Source organism: Phalacrocorax aristotelis, chromosome 1 (assembly GCF_949628215.1).
Source record: "Phalacrocorax aristotelis chromosome 1, bGulAri2.1, whole genome shotgun sequence".
NCBI classification, from domain to species: Eukaryota; Metazoa; Chordata; class Aves; order Suliformes; family Phalacrocoracidae; genus Phalacrocorax; species Phalacrocorax aristotelis.
In genome coordinates this window covers 120,755,609-120,778,976 of record NC_134276.1, presented here as the reverse complement: position 1 = coordinate 120,778,976, position 23,368 = coordinate 120,755,609, and the positions used below count along the sequence as shown (strand labels likewise).

Genomic DNA, 23,368 nt, shown 5'->3' with positions numbered 1-23,368 from the left:
AGGTTTTCCTTCAAGCAGAAATTTTACGGAACTTAGATTAAGCAGCATTTAACATCTTTTGTTTCAAGATGTTTGTGTTTGAATACAGGTAACTAACCGTATTTCAAAGAGATGTTGAGCCTCAGTGTATCACAAATGTTACACAAGTGCTACAAAACAGGTTGCAAATACCTCTTTGTTACCAGCTAGAGGTCACTTAATGCCCTGAATAGGAATTTAAGATGCCCTGATTATTATTTTTTTGAAGTTTGGAAGTTGCTACAAATAATACAGATTCAGGTCTCTTAAGCTGCAAATAGCAACTTGGCTGATCAGCTATAATACATAGGTAACAGAAACCTAAATTTTGGTGGCCGAAGATGTCCTGAAAGGTTGAGAAGTATGGAGGCCTTGTGCAGGAGATCCCTTTACAAAAACTTGCACACACTTTCCATTACTTTGTTTAAAGACAGGAATTATTTCTGGAGGAGCCATTATAGCAGTATCCTCTCGTGTTTATTCAGTTTGCCGAAGGCTGTGTTTCTAAGGTTTGGCTTAAAAATTATGGCAATTCTTTTTTTATCAGTATGACTTGGTTTGCTTCTTCAGTTGATTTACTTTGACATACAACTGTTTTTCTTAATAGTGAGAGACTAGGTAGTTGAAAACAACATAGTAGCAGCTCAGTTTTAGGACAGAATAATTTTTCCTGAAGTGACAGCAAAATACCAGCCTTTCAGCTGATAAACTCAGGCCATAACTCCTGCTTTCATGAGGCAGATGGGTATAATGCACCCGGCTTACAGGGGAACAGGTCTCTGGCCATCATGTCCCAGCTGGGGAAGCTCATTTTAGAATCATCTTGGTTTCCCCTCAAGTGTGGCTTTGTCTTGAGTAGGAGATTATATTTGTCCTATTCTGAATTCCCTAAAGTAACAAAAATAGGCAGTGGTATAAGTGAAAGTTGTTTTGTTTACAGCAATCTCATTCCTTTACCCTTAACACTACACCAGAAGAAAACCACCAAAAAACCACAGTATTAAAGAACATTGTAGCCAGACAGACCTAAACAGAGTTAATGAGGGGAGAACGGAAAAAAACAAACAAACTAAACCCAACCCGTACATTAATGTCAGCAGAGGCTGGCCATCAGCTTTCCCACACACAGAAATATTTCACAACCCAAGTGAAGAAGTTTTTTGGCTTTAATCACACACTGCTTCCAGACAACTCCTGTTCCCTAGTAAGTAATTTAACTTTCTGTTCATAGAAATGTGCCTGGCAGTACCCTCCAGTCTGCATCATATACATAGAGAGCATGGGTGCTTTTTCCAAGCTTTCCACGATTTAGTGCTACCTGTTTTCATTGTGAAGGACAGGGACAGCTGGTGCTTTTTTTTCCCCCAGCATGTTTTGCTGGGGAAAGCATGCTCCTCATCCTGCTTTTCATTTCACAGAAGAGCTGGGAGAAGGAGTGGCAGAGGAGGGAGGAGGGGAAGGTGCGTAGATGAATCCAGGTCTTCTGGGGCATGGCTGGGCTTTTCGTCTGGAAGGGTGAAATAAGTCCTGTTTGCCATTGATAGGATGAAGGTAGCAGCACAGGAAACACCTCAGAGCTTGTCCTGCCCATCTAAAGGAGAGGTATCAAAGTTTAGGCTACTGAAAGCCACACCCTTTCTTTGCGAACAGGGAGGCCTTTGCTATGTGTGATTAACACAGTTCCTATCCCGTGCATCATATCTGTGCTTGTGTTTCATTATGAAGTAATCTTCTGGTCCTTCATGCTCCCTTTCATTCCAACAACAGGGCTTTGTATACAACCAGAAAACAAATTGACTGGCAGCTGAAAGGGAATAAAAATAGCACTCTTCTGATATACAGATAGTTGCCTCAATGTTGCAATTTCTCACTCAGTTTCTTGGAAAGAACGATTTATGTGCTCAATTCCAAAATGTTTTTCCTTTGCAAAATACTTTGGCTGTATGCAGGGTTATTAGATAAGGAGATGGAAACCTTTTTCTTACTCTCCTACATGAAAAGTAAAAATGCTATATATCTTACTATTTTTTTCAAAGCCACGTAAAGTTGATGTCATAAATTGGGTCTTAAACATCAGAATGACATTCTGAAATATGAAACTATTTATATATTCAATAAATAACTTTCCTGGTCAGTAATACACAAATAAGATCAGTTTGCTTTCCTAGTTCATGAATCTGTTTAGGGATGTGTGTATTCCTTATGTCATTGTCATATTCTGGATTCTGCAGTGTGCATGGTTTCCAGAATTTAAAAAACTGTTTCATTTAGTATTAGGTACGTAGTAAATTGTTTGGGGTTTTTTTTTATTCACATAATCATCTTTCCAGATCAATTTTTTTTAAAAATCTGAAATATTTTTTGAACAGATATTGATGGTCTTAGTTTAATGAAAACAAAGAACAGTGTAATAACTTTTCTGATTCATTTGGTATTGTATTAGTAGGAAATGGAGAATGCCTTTTTTTTTATGTTTTTGCTTTTTCTTTTTTTTTTTTTTTAGTAAATCATTCTTATATGCAAATAGATTAATATTCTGAAAATTTGTCATGCCGTATTCTGTGTCTCTTGTTTGGAAATGTCTTTTTTTCTTTTTTTCCTGCTGTTCAAATATGCAGTAAGGGTTTGCACTCAGCTGCCAATGTCTACATTCAAAAAGGGATATTACAATTGTCCAGTTACTTTCAAGGTACCTTATTAAATTCTGAGGAGGTGCAAGCAAGGGAGTCTCAAGCCATGCTTACAAGGAGGCAGGGAGCAAGGTTACAGGGCAGGCTGTGTTGCGGGAGTCCAGGTGGCTGCTCTCAGCTGAAGGGCCGGCTGATGGTGCTGTGCCGTGACGTGCCTGCTTCTCCAGCATCTACCTGAAAGCAGGAACGGCTTTTAAGGTGATCCTTCCAAATTTGCAGCATACATATTACACTAGGATTTGCAAATCTCATCCTGACGTGTGTGTAGACCTCCTCTAGGTGTCTGAGGAGGGCTGGCTGCCACTTAAGGCCATTAGAAAGCTAAGGGCAGTATAACCAGCGAGCTGGCTGAAGGCATGCCACCGTGTGTCCCCAGGGAGTCTCCAAATACCGGTAGGGCAAAGGCGAGGAGTCTTTTTAACCACGTTTACTTAATACAGATTTTTGTTGTTGTGGTTGTACTTTAATAACTGCAGGTTTTCATTCAGTAATCATAAGCTGAAATTCACATGTAAATTGTGTCATGTAAACTACTCAGGTTTTAGAACAGCTTTTCCAGGAGCGTACTTCCCTCTATGCTGCTAATGTCCCTTGGCAGCTACAGCCGAGCAGGATCACTTGGCTTCCTCCCAAGGCAAAACTGTTTGTAAACCAGCACCTGCCCTTCTGCTGGTAGTAAATGGCTTTGAATGTTGGTGAGCTGGGTAGTTTATCCCTGCCCGAGGAGAAATGCTGCTCCATAGTGTGTAGCATGCTGTGTTCATAACTGTTGCTTTCAGGCTTTCTCATAACTATGCTCCCAAAGGAATTTCTGTTGCTTAAGGAGAAAAGGAGAGGGAATTTCCCACCGCCACCACCAGTTTGAAGACTCTTCTTTCTTGGAGCGTAACAAAATAATGAGGGGGCTGAACATCCCTCAGAGTATCCCTTTTGAGAAGTCTGGGGGCCATGTTGTCAGTGTAGGGCAAGCGGGATGGAGTGAACATTGATCTCAGATGATTTGTTCTATTTTTGTTATTTTTTCTATATATAATAAATAGAAGATATTTACCTCCATATAAAATAATATATTATTATATATTTAATATATGTATTTGTGTATATTTCTAGAAAATATAATTTTATCTTTTATATAATTTAACTATAAAATTTATATATACAATAATATATAAGCTATAATAAATAATAACTTATTAATAAATCTATTATTACATTCTAACAGCCACAGTGGTGCCACCTGTGGCTCTGCAGGCATCTCCTGCGGTGCTCGGGGCAAGCGGTGCTGGCTCAGGTATTCCGGGTTTAGGGACAGATCCTTCTATGTAACGACCCTTTGTGTGGCAGGCGTGTATCTGTGCTGTTACAGACAAGGTAGCGTCTTAAATTTAAGGTATCATCTGTGGTAAATAAAGGAAGCGAGGGGGAGCGGAGGCTGAAGCCTGTTCCGCTGCGTTTTAGGAAGGTGTGTGACTGGTGGTACAGCAGGGAAGGTCCTACAGTTGATCACCAAAGGGCAGTTCTGTGACAGTTTCTCTCCACTTTCCCCACTGTGCATTTCTACCTGCCCTTGCCCCAGTGGCAACCACACTGCTCAGCAAGACCTGAGGCAGCAACCCAATGGCCGTGATTCATCCTTTTTCCTTTTTTTTCTTTGTTTTCTAGGATCCTAGAGAATTTCCATTCACCTACCAGATTGTTACAGCTCAGCAGCCTGAAGTCAACATCACAAGCAGTGACCTGACTGGCTAGAAAGAAACAGCAATAAAAGGGAAATACATCACATACATACACTACCCTATCTAGACACTGAGTTGATCGCTGAAAAGTCTAGTGCAATGTTTGTTATCTAGACTAAATGGTTAGTCATAAAAAGTAGGACCAGGGGGACCACTTAGCCCTCTCCTTTGCTGCCAGCCAAAATCTACTTTGCTTGTGCCACTCTTGGTACAGCTAGTGTGCAAAATATATTTGCATTCTTCCAGCTGAGTTTTGAAAACATCCATAGATGGAGCCTCTGCAAGCTCTCTGAGGGTCCTCTTCCAGTGCTTAATTGCTCTCACAGTAAAGAGGGGTTTGATTTTTCCCTGCATCTGTCTGCAATTTCACTTGCAGCAACTCTCCGTTCATCACCCTCTTCCTGGTGTTTCGTTTTCCTTCTGTCCAGCTGATCCGACTCCTTTTCCTCAGTGAATGTGTGAATGTGCCAATGACTTTATTGCTTAACTCTCTCTGGAGAGACCTGCTGGACTTAAAAGCACAGGACTCAAAGCACACCAAATCTGCCAAAAATTATGTAGGATGTTACACCCTGAGCTGACCATCATGTGTCACTTCTCTGAACATAATGGTATCAGTGGGGAATTTTGCAGAGGCAGAATTTACTGCTTTGTCATGGTTTTGCTACCAAAACCTGCACTACCATTACGAGCTGGGACCTAACCCTGCTCCTGTCCCAGGTAGGATCGGAGCCCCTCTCCCCTCTGCCACCCCTGGCTGCTCCTTGCTGCCTGCTCAAGCCTGCTGATGTGGCCATTTCTAGGCTTAACGCCCCAGTTGCCTGTCGCCCCCACTTCCTGCGTGGCAGCAGGCCGCCTGTGAGAGCAGAGTGCTCTGGGCATTGCCTTGCAACTTGTAATATTTGTGAGGGGTCAGAGCTTTGGTGTGCCCTCTGCCTCCTGGCACCTTGCCAGGGCTCTGTGCCCACTTCATGGGGTGAAGGTTGCTAAAAACAAACGTACTTCTGGCCTTACTGATTTCGTGGCCCATTTTACTGACAGACTAGACAGACAGGAGGACTGCAGGCCATCCTCTGGTGATTTTTGTTCATCTGATGACTGCTAATGTTTAAGGTGTTTCTCAGTCTTCCTTCTGTCTGTGTCATTGTATTAGGATCACTACCGGTATCCTCTTGTCTTTTGGGTTCAACTGCCATTTGTTTGTGCATCTGAAATATTCCATCTTACTCAGCGTGTAGCTTTACTTAATTGTGCTTTTTATGTCTTGTGTTTACCAAGAGTACAAACTGTCAGTCTAAAAAATCAGCAGCGAAGATATAACAGATACAAGGGTTAAGACTAAATGTTTAGAACCAATACTTCGTTGGTTCCAGAACGGCAGCCTCTCACAAGTCTGTCGAAAAGGTGTATGTGTATGTCTGCGTGTATTATGGAGGATTGCTGTATTGCTGCTACTGTTGTAGGTGCAATATGAATTATTTATTTTTTAATTTAAAAAAATATTTTTTTCTAACTAAAAAAAACCCCGATCCAGCCAAAACACCAACTCATCCATTTTTTTTTCCTGCTTGTTTGGGATACCAGAAATGCTTCATTGCAGCTTGGGCTTTTTTTTCAGTTTTGATTTATACTTTGCTTCCTTTCTGTACAGAAAGTGGGACTTCAGGGGGTTTTTAAGGTGTGGTGGTTTTTTTCTGCCAAAAAAGTTTGAGCAAAACAACTTTTGACATGTAAATTTACAGAAGTATTTTTGACCACAGCAGCTGTGTTTTACATCAGACTTGAAAGTACTTCAATCAAAAAGCTGTAGTTTGCATTTTTAAAAGGTACTCTGTGTATCATGTTCACTGCTTATTCTTTATCTGAAGTTACATGCTCTACTGATGTACTGACTGTCCTGTTTTCTGTATTTACCTTTGCTGAAAAGAAGACAAATAAAGCAACTTTGAATAGAAGGCTGCATAATTCCTTTCATTTTTAGCACGCTGCCAGTGAGCTTTCGTAAATCAGTGAGAGAAGCATCATGCATGAGCTCTAAGTGCATGAATAATTCCTTTAGGAAAAGCAGTAGTGACCTGGTGTATTCTTTAAGACACATGATCTTTTGAAGTGAATTGTGAAACAACAATTTTTGTTTGTCATGGCATCGACTTGCACTTTTCTTCTTAAAGGACGTGATAGTGAGAAATCTGGATCTAGTTAAAAGGACGTGGCAATGCTGCCATCTCCCTAAAGGAGCCGAGTGTCATGGGATTATGTCCTAGGTCTTGCAATACCAGTGAAAGGCAGCAGTTTATTGCTTGTCTGAGCTCTAGCGGTTGGCAGAATAGAATAGGTAATGATTTCTAGAGGTTTTGAGATTGCAACATAAACTCCCATTCATTCTTGGATTTTCAGGGAAACAAATGGTTGCTACTGATGGTTTCTGAAGAACTTCCTGCTAGATGCTAGCCGTCAGTGCAAGTCTCATTGCTGATGTACCTTATCCTGAGTGATGGGAGTTAGTAGTTTCTTCTCCTGGGAGTTTGGTGCTCTGAGATCAGCCTGGTCACCTCCCCATGCACAAAGGGAAGGTAGTGAGCCAGCAGCACCGCTGCCCTGGGCATGGTGTGGGGCAAGCTGTGGTTCTCCCATGCAGAAGAGCAAAAGGGCTGCTTGCTGTGGCCCAGGAGCCCCTGGCAGAGCTGGGTCAAGTGTTGTTTGGCCCACCAGTCACAGGGTGAGTTGTGCTGGCAGAGTAGGGCAGGAACCAAACGAGGGCTGGGGCAGTTCAGGCTGGGGCTGAGGTATGGTAGCAGCATTGAATGACCTTAGAGAATGTAGATTGGTCACCCTTAACTTCACAAAAGGTGAGCAAATGAAGAATAGCAGGTTTCTTCAAGGAGATTTAAAGGTTGCTGTAAAAAGTTGCTTTTTTTGGCTGACAACCTGCTCCTCAGGACCTGTCAAGATGTTTGCTTTTGTTTTCGAGTCACAATGAATTGTTTAGTTCCTACAGCTATGTCCTCTCTTTGTTCTGTTTTTGTCCCTGGCATGCTCAAGGTTGCTGTTATTCTTAGTCTTGAATTGTGCTGGCATACGGGGCAGGAATGTGAAGTGTCTACAAGAGATAACAACTTCCATCGGTGGCAATGGTGTTGGAAAGAGAGAGTCTTCAAAACCCCCAGCAGGCAGGGCTGGGTTTTTAGGAAAGAGGGAGTTTGCCAAAAAAAAAAAAAAGAAAAAAATCACTTCGGATGGCAGCATAAGGAAGACTTTTTCTTTTTGCCACCAGCTTTTTCATTGCCTTGCCACATTGACCACCCAGCCTGAAGTCAGGGCAGCTGCTTCAGCTGAATTCAGTGAATGCATGTTTGGGGTTTTTCCTGTATCCTTTCCTCATCCTTTACTGATCTATTAAGTTTGCCTCTGTGCAACCTATTTGCAGTTTCCAAGTCTGAGAAGTAGATTTCATGGATGCTTCTGGGTGACCTTTTCCCTGTCATGTCATCCCATATGCCTGCCTGCTTCACTTCTGTGTCCCCTAGCTGCCGCCCTGCTAACGAAAATGCTGTTTGCTTTGAAAGCGTGGTGGCAGCTGTTCTCAAAGTCTGCTGCATAGCAAGATGTCAAGGAAGGAAGTGCAGGATAACTTTAGAAGCTGAGAGGATGCATGAGGAGAGGAGGGGGGGAGGGTTGCCTGAATGTAATTTTTTCCCCTAAGATGGGCTGAAGTTGGCAGCAGAATCAACACTGGACAAGAATTTGCATGAAGTTCACCAGTATTTATTTATCTGTCAGAAATGCTTAAAGAGCTTTCAACTTAAAGTTGAAAGCACTTAAATGGGATTTTCTGAGAACATGTGCAGTGAGCAACATTCACTTTCTGTATATATGTATCACCTGCTGCCTCCTCTCGTGCCATTTTTCCTTCTGAATCACGTGTTTCTATTTCCATGGCCCTAATCTCATGGCATCCAGCTGGAAACTTCCACAGCCTTCTGCAGGTCTGTTTCTGTACAGTCAGCCACCTGATGGTGAGCTGATCACTTTGTGTGCCAGAAGAAACTCGCTTCATGGTGTCTCCAGTGGATCCAAAAGCTCCCCAGCACTGGTGCTGGGGTGGCAAGCGTGCCTTCCGACATTCAGCAACTTTCATGCATTATCTTCAAAAAAAAATATGCCTGGATAGAGTCTGAGGCAGGCTGTCTGCCCTGTCTTAGAAAAACTTGTGGGTAGTTTTTTAGTCAGCCCCTCAACTGCTTAAGTTCTCATGCTGATGCAAGAAAGGTAATCTGCAGCTTCCATATGCCAAAAGGATTGGTGTCTCCCCCGGGGACTGAGGGTCCCTTCTGTCACGGGATACATAGGGATGGCTAGAAGGAGATGGGAATGACAGGAGCTTGGTGTTTTGATTCATTCTGCCTGCAAGAGGCAAGTGTGGCTGCCTGGTCAGGCAGAACTGGGCAGTAAAGAATAGGATTGCATCCCTGGCCTTGCTAATCTAGGTTTCCTTAAGGAAACAGAGGAGACGGATTTCCTTACTAGTTGCAGCCTAGTAAATCATTTCTGGAAAACAATGTGGCTGAGTGTAGTAGGCTGACAAAAGGAAGCGGGGTGTTTCCCACTGCTTACTTGAAACGGGGTTTAAGCAGGTCACTCCCTGGCAGATGAAGCATGTATCGGACAGATCGCCTGTTCTGGCAGTGGTAGGTTAACAAACTATTAGTTTAATGTATTTTGGTAAGGAAACACACTGTGAGAGAGTGGCTGATTTATATTTGATTTTACCCACTCTTAAAGTGTTTCTGATTTCAGCTTCTTTCTTCTTGATTATGTACTTCCCCATTCTGGCTTCTCTGACCCTTTGTTCCTCTCAGTCCCGGATGAGTTCCTTCCTGGCCGCTCTATTGCTCTTTGCAAAAGTGCTCTTTTCTTGCTTTTCTGGACACACTTTCCACCCTTTCCCTCTCTGATACCTGAAAGTTTACAGTGGTCACTCCATCATGTGAAGGTGATAGTATCTCCCTGGGTCATAGTAACCACACAGTACCTGTGATGAAAGCTCGTCCTTGTTTCCAAACCAGAAGGCAGCCCCTCTAGGAAAGGCAGATAACCTGAACACTAGTAAACAGACCTGGGAAAAATGGAGCTGTCTGTACGTCTGCAGGACCTCCACAGAGCCCAGATCCTGAGCACACACCGCCTGGAGCTCCTGTGGAGCCCACTGGCATGTCTCCTCCTCCCTTGTTGGGTTGCATGATTGCCCCATCAAGATGGATGAAAAAAAGAGTGTGCAACTGTGAGCCTGCCTGGGTAATGTGATCAGTGTTTCACTGTGGAGAAAAAGGGAAGTGTACTCTCACCACTGTTGCACTAGTGTTAAGTTTTTATTTATATTAAGCAGTTGGGGATTTCAGCTAACTGATCTTTACATAGGAGTGATAAATATTGGCATTGTTCTGCCTCCTTTATCACAGCACAATCTGGGATAAGAAATCAAAAGGTAACTACAAAATTCACTTGGTAAGGCTTATTTTCTTGCTGGACCAACCAGCCTGGGAGTGAGCACTCTGGTGATAAAAGCAGCACTAGGGAAGTGCACAAGGGTTTGATGGAAACGCTGGAGAATAATTTCTTGGACAGCATGGAAGCCGTAGTGATGGGAATGAGAGATAGGAAGTGTCAGGATGAGAGAAACCTGGCTTGTTTCCCTGCCAGCCTTGAGCATCCTGGCAGGAAACTGCATGAGAGCGGTTGCACTGGAAGACATGACAGAGAGCTCATGTGTCCTGCTCTGCCTCCAAATCACATGCCTAGAGTCAAGTAGCTGCTTATGCATGCTCAGCTGTGCTTTCCTCTTGTCCTGATTGCCATGGATGCAAACCTGCACATGTGTTGGGCAGCAGGCCAAGGGACTGGCTGGTGGCCACTGTGCTGCTGCAGCAGGTGCTCTGCCTTTCCACCTCCCAGCATGCCTAGCGCCCCCCCCTTGTGTTCCGAATTCTTTCTTAAACCACTATGGTTCTCTACAGATAAGGACATGTGAGAAAAGGTATATGAAATGTTTTCTAGACTATGTGGAAGAACAGGGTTGGAATTCAGAGTTAAATGACGGTAAATTCATCCTGCTTGATCGGGAGTGATGGTAGGATCTCAGACAAACTATTCAGAAATATCTTTGCACTGAGCTGTGAGGTGTTTACTGGGATCTGAGATCGATATTTTAATTTTGGGATTTTTACGGAGTTTGTTGCAATGTTATAATTGATAGGGTAGGAGTGCTCTTGACCAGACTTCTTCTGTAATGAACAGCTCCTGTCTCCCCGTCCCCGTGACTCCCACCTCCGTGAAGGCCTTCTTAATTTGCAGCTGAGAATCCTACATTCTAACCTGATTTGGGCACCAGAGGGGCTAAATCTTATTGCAACTTGCAGCAGTAACCATGAACTGAGATCATTTTCTCATCTGCTTCACTGGAAAGAGAAACTGTTACTCTGCCCACATTGACCAGCCACATTTTGGCTTGGCTGCCTGGCAGAACTACAACGTTTGAGGAGGGGCAGACTGGCCTCTTGAGAAACTGGAAAATTGGAATTGGAGAAATTGGGATTTTGAGCAGGCTGGCTACCTCCAAAGCAAAAGTTGTGTTTTCACTGGAAGTGTCAGGGAGTATCAGTGTCAGGGAGGAGTAATGACACAAGTTCATGGGGTATATGTAGGAAGTGGTTGGTGGTCTACCAAGGGTGAATAAAGCTGTAGGAGGAGCCACTCTGGTCTGGTCCTGTCCCTTCCAAATCAGTAAGGGAGCGGAGGTGGTGTGAAGCCCTGTGACTGACCTACAGCATCAGGCTGCAGGATTTGAGCGGCAAATGTCGCATGGTTTGCTCAGCCTGGAGAAAAGGAGACCGAGGGGAGACCTCATCATGGTCTGCAGCTTCTTCACAAGGGAAGAAGGAGGGGTAGGCACTGATCTCTCCTCTCTGGTGACCAGCGACAGGACCCGAGGGAATGGCAGGAAGATGTGCCAGGGGAGGTTTAGGTTGGATATCAGGAAAAGGTTCTTCCCCCAGAGGGCGGTGGAGCACTGGAACAGGCTCCCCAGGGAGGCAGTCACGGCACCAAGCCTGACAATATTCAAGAAGCACTTGGACAACACCCTCAGACACATGATGTGAATTTGGGGCTGTCCTGTGCAGGGACAGGAGTCGGACTTGATGATCCTTGTGGGTCCCCTCCAACTCAGGGCATTCTATGATTCTATGATTTACTCAGCATGGCCTTGTTTAACACCCAAGGTTGAGGTTTTTGCCACAGTCTCCCAATTGTGTTTCCTATAAAGTATATTTTAGGACTGTGAAGAATTTATTTTTTGAGTGCTCCACTGGTCTTAGCTGTTCAGGTTCATGTGACTCTGAGTCTTCAGACACATTTTTGTTGGTGCTGTGCAGGCCATATTTGGGTGAGAAACTTTAATCTGATGTCGGGTTTGGGAAAAATAAAACTCTCTGCTATGGGATAAATGTGCTGCCTGACAATCAGTATAAAGAGCTCATTATGCCTTTATTTTTTGGCATATAAGCAGCACTCCCATCTATGGAGAAATCTCTCCGTTCCCACAGGATTAGTAACTGTGCCTCTTGCCAACTCAGATATTTTCCCTCTCCCTTCGGACATGCTTTGCACGTTAATCTAGCCCATGTAAAAGTCGTAGGGTAAAATTAGCCCTAGAAAGCAGTATAGATACCCCGGTATCTAGAAAAATTTGTATGCTAAAAGATCAGATGTGGAAACCTCCTATGGTGTAAGCAGCTAACTGGACCAACTAGAACAGATTTCTGGTTTCCTGGAAGCACTCCTTGGGACATTTTTCCCCTTGTGTTTAAAGTTAGGTTTCTGTTGTGAGGTTTCCCTTCCTCAAGCTTTTCTATATTAGCTAAAAGGTTGGTATTTTAATATAAGAGGGGACATATTCCCAGACACTACACAGTTGTTTCTTCTGGTCTTTATGACCTTTTTATAAGTCTGAAAATTCGAGGGGATGAGTGGTAAACAATAGGCATTAATTTATTTGCTATCAGCCTAATTTGTATTATGTGCATAATATGGAAAATTATTCAACACAAGCCATAAATCCTCTGCTTACTGGTTTTCCACCACTCTTGGGAGAGTGCAAGCAGACTTAATTTAATATCCCTGCCTTGTTTGCTTTTACTGTATACAGAATGGCTGTTTTGATGGTGTGTATGTGTGTAGAATCCATTCCACTACAGAATGCAGGTTTGGGCAGGTACAGCTTTCATATAGTTACGTGTTTCATATGTGTAACTGACTGTATCAGTACGCATTTTTTAGCTTTTCCTGCTTAAATCTTTGTGGGAGAGGTTTGAGCTGTGTTCAGAATTTACAAGCATTTATATCCTTTTGAGAAAATAAACAGCTTGGGGCTGTTTCTCGAAGAGGAAATGCCCCTGAAACAGGCATTTAGGAGAAGTACCATAATGTTTTCTTTTATCTTGATTAATTACTATGGAAATGTTTTATGTTAAGGAATAGATAGCTTGTGGATACCGCTAAATAATGTAAAACTCTACATCTCCTGACTCTGATTTGCTGCTCTGGTTGAAGGTAAGAGACTACAGTAGAGGGAAAAAAGAGCAGTGATAAGGATGTACAACAAATTGAAGGAACTGTACTGAGACTTTAGGTAGAGGTTGGAATTTTTTTTTTTTAATGTGTCACCTTTCTCAGTAGCATTTCCAAACCAGTAACTATTTGGAAATGGAGTTGCCTCAGTTTTTCTTACCTTGTGTGAAGAAGAATTGTCTTAAAGGAAAAGCTGAGAACAACATCCACACTGCTCTGCATCCTTGCCTTCAGTGCACTGACACACAGACGAAGGTGGAGCCAATTCCTTCAGGCAGAGGAGAGATCCTGAACCTGCCCTGTGTGACAAGGGGTGCCATCAACACTGGGCTATAGGGCAGAAGAGAAGCTACAGCGAGGAGCAGACATTACAGGAACCACGGAGGATAACAGTGAAGAGTTTAACTTTGTGAAGAGGAGCCTAAGGAGGCCGCTTCTTTGTGTGATGGGGAGGGTTTTGAGGGAAGTGCCAGTTAGAAGCCAGCTGCACTTCAAGGTGCAGTGGGAGAGCCTCTCTCTGTGGGGAGCCTACACTTACAGAAACCTGACACGGGGCTTCTTCAGATTTTTCTGCCTGGATGAACTCACCTGTTTCCAGGAGAACGGCTAATGTCTAATGCTGGTGGGTTTGCTGATGGGCTTCTGTGCTAAAAAAACCAGATCCATGGAAATTCTCACATTTACAAGATGATCTCTCTTGATATGACTTTATTTCTAGATAATAGGATAAAATAAAAATATGTGGAAATGAAGATGTTAGTTTTCATTCTTGCAGAAAACCTTAGAGAGTACTCCAGATTCTTTCTTGGGGCACATGTATTCATATTTTATCCTGTTTTAAGATGAACGTACATATGAACATATGATCCTGAGATTAATCCAGCTTTGAGGTTACTCTGAGTAGCCCTTCTCCCTAGAAAAGTTCTTCTGCTGAAGAACAGAACGACCTTTAAATTCAAAAAAGTAGGTTTTGGTTAGTACCTAGAGGAGTCTTCACCTTCTAGAAACAGCAAACTGAGGTGACAGACAGAAATAAAGGGCTTGTGTACATCTTGTTCCCATCTTGTCGTGTCCTTGTAGGCAGATTCTTGCTTCCAGGTTTGATTTCAGACAACACTGTGTTTTTCTGCCTTGCATCAGATTTTGCACGGTACTTTCCAGCAGCTCATTATCTGCTCTCAGCCCCTCATGTCACTTTCCTTAGGGGATGCAGGTCTGGGTTCTTCACTGGGACTCCCCTTCTACATAAGAACTACCAGGCTGGAGCTTTCTTTTTCTAGAACAGTTATTTTCCAAGAAAAAGAGGACTCATCCTTCTGAAGTGCTAACTTGAACCAATCACTGCCATTCTAAAGACACACACTTGCCAAACTGAAAAAAAGGAGAGCCCAAACCCCCAAAAGGCCCATAAGGAACTTCTTCACTTCTCTAAGAAGCCGAGTATTTAGACCCAGTGGAAGACACATATGCATGGCCTGGGACCATCTTAAAGGACCTCAATAAGCAGCTACTGGAGTACAACTACCCTGTGCTGTACAGCAGCTCCCTGTGTGCACAGTGGGTCCAGGTTGTCCAGAATATCTTGTCTTCCAGGAGGAAAATGTCTGGTTTTGCTAAATATTAGAGATTTTAGTCTTTCTTCACAGGCGGTAGGAAAATCCTCAGTCCACTGATTCTTCTGGGAGGAAGAGATTTGAATGTAGAAGATGCAATTAAAAAAAAGCACTATCAGTCTCCCTATGAAAGAGGGAGACATGAAATAAACCAGGTGTGTAAATCCAGTGGATTTAGGCTGGAAAAAATCTTTGGGTATTAATGTGGAGATCGAGCTTTTCTTCCTCATCTTACTTGTGCTATATATGATTGAAACAGTGTAGTGCAGAAAAGAAAAAATACTAAGAATGACACTTCTCTGCCCTAACTTGGAAGAAAAAAATAGTTTGTCCCATCGGGGTAAGAATTAAAATTTTTCACTGAATCCTAATTTTGAGTGTATGTTTTCTTTCTGCTCCTTAACCTCCAGAGAATGAGCTGCCAGCAACCCCTTGGCTTTCCCACATCCTGAGAAAATTCAGACTGCTTTCTTCACAGCATCTTTTTTTCCTTTCCTAAGCAGTTGTGCAGGAAGAGGTGAGACCCACCAGTTTGTTTTGCCGCCTGTGAGCAATGCTGTTGATATAATGACCCAGTCCAGAGGGGAAGGGTGAGGGCTGTACTCTTAGTCTTGTGGCAAACCTTTCTAAATGGTTAACTCCCATCTGTTTTTTTAAGGTTTCTGGTGGCTACTGCTAATTTCCTACAAGCAGAGTGCTGCAGTAGGGAGGACAATAGGTGTACGTGTTAGGGTAGGTTCACTGCTGGGTTATTTTCTTATTTTGTCGCCTTCACTGCTGGAAGCCAGGGCTTGTCTGAAAATTGCCAGGGAGGAACAGAATGTGAGGATGTGAGTTTTAGATCACAAAAAGTGGTTAGGAGGGGAAGGGGAGTGAAAGCTACAGTGAGTTTTTGATATAGGTAGGATAGGAACATGTACGGTGACCTTAATGGGGCAGGGTTGCAGACATGTTTTCTCTATCTTCCCCATCTTTTATTTCCTCTGTTCTTGTGTCTTAACTTTTGTTACTTCCCACGTGCTCTTCTTTTTTTTTCCCCTACCTCATATTTTATTTCCCCTTTTGGCTGTTCACTTCCCATCGCCTTTGTAACCTGTCATGCCCGAAGGTTATAACAGTGCAGTGAAAACAACTGAACCATGCATAGTTTGGCTCCCAGTTGATTGCATACATTTTGGCAGTCCTGGTGGGATGCCTGTAGATCTTTGTGGACAGATTTCATACTGGTGTAGATGTAAACGGAAAGGTTTGCTTTGGGCTGAAGAGGGGTGGAGAGACACAGCTCAAAGGAAGGCCTCACACCATTTATTTTCAGCCACGGACAAATATGCTGTGAGGGTGTGGTTTGTCCACTGTGTCATCAATTTTGTAACGTTATCAGGTCATTCTTTAGGTGAGGATTTATTTTTAAAAAGGGGGTCGGAAATTATTTTTATAATTAAAACGCCCAAAGGTGTCACAGTGTCCCATTTTTCCAGAACCTGTTACTGTAAACATGATGAAAAGATAATTGTAAAGGAAACTAGTGCAGACTGTACATACTGGTATTTCACAAGTGACTTTTATCTGAGTGACTCACTCCCCATCAGAGAAAAATACTTGGCACTGTTTATTCTTTCCACTGTTAGTATCTTAAAATACTCCGCTTCCAGATCTGTAAAGCTCCGATTAAATGTCATAAACCGTAACTTTCCTTTTAATTTTTTACAGTGTTTTTTTTATTATATGTATGTGTTTTGTCTTTTTTTTTTTCTAACTGAGAACAACTGAAAAGCTTTGAAGATAACAAAGAAACATTTTGTGCCAGTACTTGCTCATTCAGGTTTGTTCTGGAAGATAATTAATTATAGAAAAATAATTCATGTTCAGAAAGATAATGGAATTATTTTCAGAGATCTAGTATAGTATCACATTCTGCTTTTGCTTATGTAAATGTAGATATGCTGAAGTCCTGGCGCAGCAGTGAGACAGTGCTTACTCTGTAAGATATGTCATTTTATGTATGTCCGGGGATGCCTCTGAACAGTGACTGTATTTTAGAAACCCATGGCAAACCCCTCTTTCCAGGGATTATGAATCTGATAAACTTTAGTCCCTTCCCTATATTCATATGAAGCTCTTGCACAGAGGCAGACTGAGGTATTCTTAGACTTTTGGAAAGTCTTTTGAAGGGTAAGTTTGGTGGCATGTTGTTAGGGCCCACAAGGAGGGAGAGATGCCAAAAGAGAGGGTTAAGTATATGGTGACTATGTCATGACAACCCTCAGTTGCCAAGTCAAGGCTAAATGGTCCTCCACCTTGGTCAGTGGTACCCTCCTGGCACATTTTTGATGAGACCTAGCACTGAACTGAGCACACTGCTTGCCTTTGCTTGTCGGTATAAAATATGGAGTGTTTTATGCATTTATATGAAACATCATTATCGTATTATTCAAGGTCACATTGTGAGGTTTGAATCTTTCCATGCCAGCCTATAGGAAGTTCTTTTTTTACAGTAGTTGGTTAAAACATCAGTCCTTAGGGTTTGTGCTCCTGTTCACCAATCTGAAATGCTTGTACACGGATGCAGGCAGTATAAGAAACAAACAGGATGAATTGGAAGAGCTGGTCTGTTCCCAGGGCTATGATGCCATTGGTATTAGTGAGGCTTGGTGGGATGAGTCCCATGATTGGAGTGCTGGGATGGAGGGCTACAGGCTGCTCGGGAGGGACAGGTAAGGCAGGTGAGGTGGAGGAGTTGCACTGTGTGTAAGGGAGAGGTTGGACTATACAGCCCTTACAGTTAGGGATGATGTGGTTGACAGCCTCTGGGTAGGGATCGGGGGATGGAAGACAAAGCAGGTGTAGTAGGTGTCTACTACCAATTGCCCAGCCAGGGTGGTAGCACTGGTGAGTTATTCTATAGGCAACCAGAAGAAATCTCTGGATTGATAGCACTTGTCCTTATGGGAGATTTTAACTTCCCAGACATCAACTGGGAATACCTTACTGCTGTGACAAGCAAGTCTGGGAAATTCCAGAAGTTTGTTGATGACAACCCCTTGTCACAAGTACTCAGTGAGCCAACTAGGAAGGATGCCTTCCTAGACTTGCTATTTGTGAATAGAGAAGGACTTGTGGGAGACGTGATGGTAGGTGGCCATTTTGGCCACAGCGATCAGTCTTCCTAGTGGCTGAGTTTAAAATTTTCAGTGCAATGAGAAAAAAGGACAGCAGATTTGCTACGCTGGACTTCAGGAGAGCTGAAGCTATTCAGGGAGCTATTAAGCAGAGTACCCTGGGAATTTGCTTTTGAGGGCTTAGGAGTCCACAAGTGTCGGTCGATTTTTAAGAACCACCTTTTAGAAGCAGAGGAGCAGGCAATTCCACTGTGTCATAAGTCAAGCAAATGGGGCAGGAGACCAGCTTGGCTGAACAGGGAGCACCTCATAGAGATCAAGAGTAAAAATAAATTGTACGATCTCTGGAGGCAAGGTCAGGGTTTGCAGGAAGAGTGCAGAGCTGTGGTTCATTTATGCAGTGAGAAGACATATAAGGTCAAAGCTGAACTAGAGTTGAAACTGGCCAGTATTATGTCAGACAAGAAATTTTTTTAAAGTATGTTAATAGAAAGAGGAGATCTAAGGAAAACATTGGACCGATACGTGTTGAAGGTGGTCATCTGACAAATAGGGATGAAGAAGAATGGAGGTATTCAATGGGTTTTTTTGCCTCAGTCTTTAATAATACTGATAGACCTTGGGTTGTCCAGTCCTCTGAGATGGAGGACCACAACTGCAGGAACAATGGCTTTCCATTTGTAGACACTGAAATTGTAACGGACCAGTTGCATCATTTGAATGTTTATAAGGCCGTGGGGTCTGATGACATTCATCACAGAGTTCTGGAGGAGCGAGTGGATGTTATGGCAGGATCCTTCTCAATCATCTACCAAAGATCTTGAGAGTCAGGGGAGGGCCCTGCTGACTAGAAGATACCCAGTGTTATTCCAATCTACAAAAAGGGCATGGGGGAGACCCAGGAAACTACAGACCTGTTAGTCTAACCTCAGTTCGTGGACAAATTATGGAGAAGGTAATACTGGACGCTGTTGAAAGGCATTTAAAGAATAATGCAATCATCAGGCAAGCTCAACATGGGTTCACAAAGGGAAAGTCCTGTTTAACTAAGTTGATATCCTGCTATGATAAGGTCACCTGCCTAGTGGATGAAGGGAAGGCGGTGGGTGCAGTTTTTCTGGATTTCAGTAAGGCTTTTGATACTGTCCCTCACAGCATCCTTCTGGAGACGCTGTCCAACTGTGAGATGAACAGGTACACGGTGCACTGAGTGAATATCTGGCTGAAGGGCAGGGCTCAGAGGGTTGTAGTGAATGGCGCTACATCTGGCTGTCTGGATGGCGACCAGCCATCAACGGTGTTCCTCAGGGCTCAATTCTAGGGCCAGTTCTGTTCAATATATTTATCAATGATCTGGATGCAGGAGTTGAAAGCACCATTAGCAAGTTTGCCGATGATACTAAACTGGGAGGTGCTGTTGACTCCCCTGAGGGACAAGAGGCCTTGCAGAGGGATCTAGACAGGTTGGAGCATTGGACAGTGGTTAATGGGATAAAATTTAACAACTCCAAATGCCAGACCCTGCACCTGGGATGGCGTAACACTGGGCACAAGTATTAAACTGGGAGAGGAGTGGCTGGAGAGCAGCCCTGCAGAAAGGGATCTGTGGGTTCTGATTGACAGCAGGCTCAGTAGGAGTCAGCAGTGTGCCGTGGCAGCCAAGAGGGCAAACCACATCCAGGGGTGCATCAAACACAGCATAACCAACCAGTCAAGGAAGGTGACTGTCCTGCTGTATTCAGCATTGGTGCGGCCCCACCTCGAGCACTGTGTGCAGTTCTGGGCCGCATCATTTAAGAAGAATATTCAGGTCCTTGAATGCATCCAGAGGAGGGCAACAAAGTTGGCGAAAAGGGCTGGAAGGAATGTCCTATGAGGAGTGGCTGAGGACTTTGGGCTTGTCTAGTTTGGAGAAAAGAAGGCTGAGGGGTGACCTTATTGATCTCTGTGGTTTCCTGAGGAGGGGAAGTGGGGAGGGAGGTGCTGAGCTCTTCTCTCTGGGATCCAGAGATAGGACACGTGGGAGTGGTTCAAAGCTGCACCAGGGGAGGTTTAGACTGGATGTTAGGAAGCATTTCTTTACTGAGAGGGTGGTCAAACACTGGAACAGGCTTCTTAGAGAGGTGGTCGATGCCCCAAGCCTGTCAGAGTCATTTAGACCAATGTCCTTAATAAAATGCTTTAACTCTTGGTGAGCCCTGAATTTGTCAGGTAGTTGGACTAGATTATCATAGTAGGTCCCTTCCAACTGAACTATTCCATTCTAGTTTATTCTTTTCTGTCCAGGAAGTTGTTCCACATCCATACTCCCAAAGGAGTTCAGCATCTAATTTGGGCAGTTGCGTTCAATTCTCCTCCAGTAAAAATGACAGCCTCCATAAATATCAGGCTGATATTATTAAACTGATATTCCAGGAAAGATTGTCGATTGATTAATTACAGGAAACTCCAGAGAAAGTCTGCATTTAAGTAGGTCCCAAGGAGGAGACAGATCCGTTAATCCCAGTGTTTTGCCAAAGTTAGCTACAAGGCTGTACCTGTCTCTAAAGCTGGTCACTGTTTTCCTGTTACTGTGTGTTGTCATCAAACCTTTATTTAGACAAACTGTAAACTTATTTCTTTTTGCATATCTGGCAAGCCAATAGCCTTCAGTTTTCAGGAATAGTAATTAATAAAAAGGGGGACTGGTCCATGTTTGGAGTACCTTTTACCCTCTATAGGGTCTGCCTGAGAGCTAGGAAAGCAGACCGTTGATTGGTGAGAGGTCTGCCAGTGAGAATGTAAACCCCCGTATCTTTGGCTTGCAGCAGCCTAGCAAGAGGATGCCAGGGTTCCTAGGTTGACTCCAGATTTGTTACTGTCCCTTCCTAATCAACCACAGCATAGAGAAAGAAGCAGAGGCTATTTCTTCTCTTGCTGAAAGGTGTTATCTTACCCTGTAAGCCAAGCTATGGAGGCATCCATAGGAGGGAACCATAGGAGGGAAAAATGCAAAAAAGTTAACTCATTTGAAGTTATGGCATTCAGATATAATCTTGGTTTCTGTTTAAAATTGACCTAAATTTGAACATCCACTTAATTTACAGACCGCAAGCAGCACAGAACATGTGCAGCCATTACACATTTTTTTGGCAAACTGTGGAAATTTTTAAGAATCTTACATAGAAAAAACACACATGTGCCTAGTGAGGTGGAGCAAAAGCTCTTTCTGTACTTAAATGTGAAGCTGTAAGCAAGACCTACTTCTTCATCCTTCCTTCAACTCACCTACCCAGGAGAAGAATTTTCTTGCCTGTTAACTAGAAATATATTCACCTCAGACATTTATGGTATTAAAATATTTTTTGTGTGATGCTTAGATGAGATTGGTCAATTCAGTCTTAAAGGGTGACAAAGGACATCTTTTTTTGTATGGGAATGCATACTTGGGCTGCTCCATGCAAAACCCGCCACATTGACATGGTAAGAAACCATCCAATTCTATAGAGGTTACATCCCTAGTAAAGATGACCAACTGAGTGTGTGAGAACTGAGCTGCAATGCTCTTCATGAAGACAGGAAAGCCTCACTAAAACTAAATTAAACTTATGTACAGACACTTTCTGAACTATCCCGCAAGCCTTTATGTCCTTTTCTTTGATGAGTTATTAGAGTCTTGGAAAAAAATGGTGTTTTTTTTTTTTACTTTAACATATTCAGCAAAACCCCTCCTAGTTCTTCTTAGCTCCTAGGTTGCTGGCTGGAGTCGTTTTAAGGCCAAAAATAACCTGTTATATGGGTGGCATTTCCTGGCTGGCCTGCTCCGAAGTTGACTGAAATCAGCAAGGCAATCCCCCCTTCTATGCCCTATTTAAAGCAGTGGTGTTTTAAAGACAAAGCCCCCTTGTATTCTTAAAAGTGTGTAAGTAGTTAAATTACACGGGCAGGGAGGATTTTCTGAAAGCTGTGCTCAAAATGGCCAAGCCCAGGTGCTGGGTAGCAAGTAACTGCATTTACATTTAGCTGCAACTTATTTAGTTTCATGGACTTGCTTGGACTGGAACTTGTCTGGTGGTGCCCCAAAATACTCAGTAAGGCCCAATATACAGTTTTGGGAACTGAAGGGGAAGCCTGCTGCCCTCAGTGGGCTGTTGCAAACTGAACTAGTTTACAGAGGGCAGCAGGAAAGACAGTATTTGACCTAAATGGATGAACTGTGATTGCGGTTACCTCATTGGCAAGACTGATGGGAATGGACAACAAGGATGCCACCCATGAACAGGTAACACACGGGAAAAGGGGGTGTGAATTTGTCTTGTGTGTTGAATGTTTGATGCTAATTGCATGAAGAATGGAAAAGACTGAGGCATGGACAGAGGCAGCACCATCTGCTCTTGAAATTAGAAAGTAGAAAGGAAATCCTAGAAGTAGCAGCTTACCCAGATAATGGGATGAATAATAGGAAAAACAGGATTACACCCTTATGTAAATGGAAGTTGTGTAATGATAGAGCAAAAAGGTTATGTATGTAATCTTAATTTGGTCTCCTTGGGTGTGTGAATGAGCATAGTCTCATCCTACATTTTCCCCATGGGAATCTCCCTCATTTGGTGACTAGTACAGATAGCGCTCATCCATTTTTGTTGTTCAAGATGTGGGTTTTGGTGATTTTTTGCTTCTTTGAGTGCTTCAGAGACCCATAGCTTCCTGTCCCCTCCTCCTTCTCCTCCTCCCTCCTGAGGAAGAGGAGGGCATGGGAATGCAGAGCCCTTGGGAGCTGCAGGGGTGCCTGGGGGCGGTGGGCATTGTGCCTTGGCGGGAGGGTCTGAGGTGGATGGCTCAGGAAATGAGTAGTGCAATCAGGGTGAAAGGGCTTCCTATCTTTGTCTTCTCTTTCTTTAAAGAATGTGAGTCGTCATGGAGTAAGACAACGATTTTACCATGATGCAAACTTAAAGTTGGCAGAAGATTTATTTGCCTACCAGAAAAGCGTTATTTGCCCTATCCTTTCAAGGTCTTATTTATTTCTTAACCAAGGCAACCACTTCTAAAACAGCAGCTGATATGGCTACAGGTTAGCTGATTAGCTAGTAGTTATAACAGAAAGCTGCACATGAGTTAAAATAGCATTTTCAAATGAAATAGTAAAACACTTCTTCAGATAAAGAGGAAATGAAATCTTAGTCTCACAGGATTAGTTTGTAATTCTTTGCTACCTCAAAGCAATCTATCTGAAATAAATTCTCTTCATCAGAAAATATTTTTTTCTGAACATTTCTGTCAACTTTTTAGGAGAACTCATTGAGGATACAAACTCTGTAAAGCTTTCTCATGGGAAAAAGTCAAGGGATCATTTATGGCAACTGCATTAAATGTTACAGGTATGTACCACTGACCTGAGCATCAGTGTAACATCCCTTTCCTGTGGGGTATCCCAGAGGGCACAATTTTCTGGATAGAGCTGCCAAATACCTTTTGTGTTTGTTTAGAAAAAAATGCTGTTTTCATATGCCTGAAACTCCTGGAGATTTGTTAAACTTTTTTTTCCTTTCTCAAAGTGATTGGGCCAGTTTAGCACCTTGTCAGCC

The 23,368-nt window shown here is 43.1% G+C and overlaps 1 protein-coding gene across 7 annotated transcripts in view; it reads left to right on the top strand.

The window, feature by feature from the left end:
- LOC142061931 (OX-2 membrane glycoprotein-like) overlaps positions 1–23,368 on the top strand; it is a 56,876-nt gene that overhangs the window by 10,504 nt on the left and 23,004 nt on the right. For 4 of the 7 annotated variants that reach the window (XM_075103654.1, XM_075103659.1, XM_075103632.1 and 1 more), the window contains exon 6: positions 4,371–6,399. The exons of the other annotated variants lie outside the window; for them this stretch is intronic. The gene's annotated coding sequence lies outside the window, so the exon portion shown is untranslated. Of the gene's footprint in view, positions 1–4,370; positions 6,400–23,368 lie in introns of those variants that run through there. 7 annotated transcript variants of the gene reach the window in all.